Source organism: Propithecus coquereli, unplaced genomic scaffold (genome assembly GCF_000956105.1).
Source record: "Propithecus coquereli isolate 6110/MARCELLA unplaced genomic scaffold, Pcoq_1.0 Scaffold275, whole genome shotgun sequence".
Lineage (NCBI taxonomy): Eukaryota > Metazoa > Chordata > Mammalia > Primates > Indriidae > Propithecus > Propithecus coquereli.
Window position 1 is genome coordinate 1,894,876 of NW_012148341.1, and position 4,101 is coordinate 1,898,976.

A 4,101-nucleotide genomic window follows, 5' to 3' on the forward strand; every position below is an offset into this window, starting at 1 on the left:
TGAAAGCACATCTGGAAATGAGGATTTGATTGCATGTGGCAAGAATGAAAACCAGAAAGATTGAAACAGGAAATAAAAAATAAGTCAGGAAAAGACCAAAGTGTTTAATCTAGGTCTCTGCATTAGGGACAGGAGTGGGTGTTACAGAAGCAAATAGAACGCATCAGACACTGGTCTGCACGAAGCCTGAGACATGTGTCCACTGCAGTTATTTCCCACTGGTTGAGGGCTGCCTCGGGGGCTTTGGCTTCCCTGCTCACTTAGCCACATGTGCATGATGATCAAGCTCCCACGACCTCAGAGAAAGCCCTGTAGAGACAAGTGGAGACACTTGAGCATGGGCTTGAGGCAGGACACTGTCAGTATGCATAGCTGTGACCGAAATCACAGAGTAGCCAGAGGATGAAATGCAGGACACCAAAAGCATCCAGGCTTCTGTCCTTTGTAAGGCCAATTCTCGAGCTTTCTGTCCTTTTTCTGAACTGATCAATCTTCTCTTTTTGCTTAGGCAATTCTGTCAGTTTTTTTGTAGCTAACAAACAAGAAACCTAGCTGTTATAAATATTTCTTACAGGATTCTTCTGTGGTCCAGTCCGTTCTTTTGCGGACTTATTTGAATCTTAATCATTTTAGGTTCACTTAACTAAAAATTAAGTGACCTTTATTTCTTACATAGTTAGAATTACTCTTCAGTGAATGCCTTACATTTTTTGATTCATTTATCCAAACCCGACATACACTGAAGATGTCCAAAGCAATTTAAAATGTTTTAAAATACAAAATCATGGACAAATTATGACACTTTGTGAAATTTCTGTCATACATCATTACTGGTGTTAAAAAGAATCACACCATATTTTCAATGACAGATTGTGATAACATAGAAAATTTGAAGATAAGTTAAAACTTACACTGTTGCGTCACACAGATTCTTTTAATTTTGTTCCATTTTAAAATTATTGATGCTGATGAAAAGGAACATCAAACTCTCAACTCTATGAACCGCTCCATAAAGCTACGAAGTCCTGATTTGTGGAAATCCTTCACAGTCAAGCCAAGATTGTCTCCCCCTCCCTGGCCTAACCCAATGCCCTTCTGCCATGCCCCAGCGTAAACAGTGGCAATTACGCTGTCCTGGGCTCGCTCTGCGGTGCAAAGACATGTGTGGGAAGTTGTCAACTTAAATGATTTGTCCTCACGTCGTGCCTGCCCTGGGCGTCACACACATGCTGTGCACTATTTTTCTTCTACTTTTCACTGCTCACAGTTCAGATAATTCTACCTCAAAAATCCTTTCTCATCAGTTCAGCATACCAATTAACCCCTCCTCTCCTCTTTTAGTCTCTCCCAATTCTTGCCTAATTACCTTTGGAAAACACGGCTTCTGTTCATTCATACTCTCCTGGGTTTCAGTGTCTACCTTTTGCCCATTTCCTTCCCTGTCTCCTTTCTTTTCAGCTTTTCTTCTTTTCTCTTTCCTTCAATTATCTTTTCTTTTTTATAGTATTTTTTTCTTTTTCCATTCTTCCATTTTCTCCTTCTTTATCAATTTTTCAAATAAATATTGATGTTTATTGAAACTTACAGTCACCAGAGAAATACTAGTGATACATTTCTTCAATGAAAAAACCAAACCTTAAATGTGTAAATTATTTAATAAACAACTACTTCCATCAAGCTCTAAAAGCCCTAAAGTGTCTAAATTTCACCATTCCCAACACAACCCTCCCCTCATGTAAAAAATATTTTCTGAGTTTGCTACTCTTTAGTTGTGAAGTTTAAGGATAGCATTCAGTCATTTGCAAAAGCAGTAACATTGTGCAATTCAAATTAAGTTAAGTACTTAATCATTGAAATTATGTGAAGTCATGAGGCTTTTGCAGGTATTGTTCCCTTTGCAATGAGGTCCCCTCCATATTGTTATTGTCTGCTGACCCTGGTTACTCTGCCTCATTCTTTGAGGATTTTCACTTCTGGTTCCATGTCCCACTCTTTGAGATGATGGCTGTCATAATTCGCGGTGATTTCGTTACCCACATAGATGATTCCTCAATTACCCTGGCCTCTCACTATTTTGAAATCTTCTCCCCTTGAGATTTCATCTTCTAGTCAACATCAGTGACCAATTTCCATAGTCATATCTCAGTCTTTGCCACTAGTAAAAACTGGAACATCCTCATAATTTAATATTTAAGCATCAGACTCATAGGCCATCACCTCAAATATGCCTTGTTTAATCTTTTCAAAATCCCAAATCCTACAATTCTTTTACCCATCAGTACCCACAATATTAGGAACCTATCTCATTTTCTCTGTCACTCAGCTTTGTGATTTGTTCACTTCCTTATTCACTTAGCTTAAAAGATTCCATGGCTGGTCATTAAAATCAGTAATTTTTATTTATGTACAAACTCCCTGTATCTTTCTCCCATCATTTACCTCACCTAGGGAAAACAATGTTCTGGTTAAATTTACATATTTGCCTTCTATACCTGAAGTTGGTGGAGAAAAATAACAGACATACTAACAGGTCCCATTTGGGATTCATAATTTCATATTATAAGCTCACCTTTAATGTCATCCAACAAACCTTCTGCATGTCTCTAGTCCATTCCTCTGAATGAGAATTGTACACCTTTTCCTTTCTCCTTAACCCCACAACACAGTCTCAGGTAGTAACTTCACATTTGATAGTAATGCTGTTTTTTTATCTTGCTGAGAAAAGGAAATCATTCAAAAGAAAATGTCCTATTCTCCCATCAATTCTATGAACCTACTCTCATCTGTGTATATGTATTCTTCCTTCTCTCCCATACAATCAAGGAATAGATCTCATTTTCTGAAACCAAACCCTCTACCTGAGCACCATGTAGTATAAATGGTGAGTGTCTGCGATCTTATTGTGTAACAGTCTGGTCAAGTCTACCCTCTGATCAAGATCGTTCAATGATCTTCCATCACAACCAAAACAAAGGTAAGGTTCTTCTAATATTCCTAAGGGACATCGAGCAGATCAGATCTGCAACTAGTAGAAGTTCACCTTTGTCTACCCTTCAGCCATTTTGCTTTCTTTGTCATTCTTCAGAGTCACCAAACACATTCCAAATTCTGGCATTTGTATGTATTTGCTATTCTTTAGGGTATTTGATGGCTTTTTCCCTGGTGCATTTTACATCTTTCCTCAAATATTTCCTTATATAGAAGATCTTTTATGATTGACCACAAAACATCAAGTCCAACTACTGTAACTCACTCTTACTTTGCTTTACTTTTCTACAAGATATGTTCATTTTACTTTTTTATTTGTTTGTTGTTTTCCTCCCCCTCTACTGCCACTGCACTCCAAATATGAGAATATAAGCTCTATGAGGGCTGATGTCTGTCTCATGAATGAACTGCTACATCCCCAATGCCTAGAGTCATGCTAGACATGATTATTAAGTGTTGAATGACTGACACAATGAATGAATAAATAAATTGTCATAAAACCTAAATAAAGTTCCCCAAAATGTGTTACTATATTACTTATTTCAAATTACCCAAAATACTCCAAATCTTAACTTATTTAAATCTTAGTAACTGAAATTGAGATTCAATCACCCGTATTTTTCTATTTTTTACAGTTCTAGAAGATTTATAGGCAGGTACATTTTGGTAAGCATTGGTCTACAGGATTAAATTCAAATCTCATAAACTAATACAAATTGTTCTTTATGATTAACCCTTACTTATCTCTTTATCAGCCTCATCTTCTGTAATGACTCACCTTTATATAACGTGTTCTCCACGCACACTTATCTACTAGCTTGAATATCCACTGGACTCGTTATATGTGATATTTATCTGATGATTTTCATCTACTTTTTCTCCCTGCACAAATCCTTATGTGCACTTGACTCTTCTTCCATGATATGACATAGAAAAAGAGGTAAATGAGGATGGCGTTATGTATCGTGCATGCTGCCATTTGATAACCAGTATGAAGAGGGCAGATAAGGATTTTTGGGTGGGATTAAGTATTTGTACAAAGCCTGTGGGCGCAATACATGTTAGAAGCCAGTCAAATTTTTGCATCAAGCTGTGAACATTTTGTTTGAACAG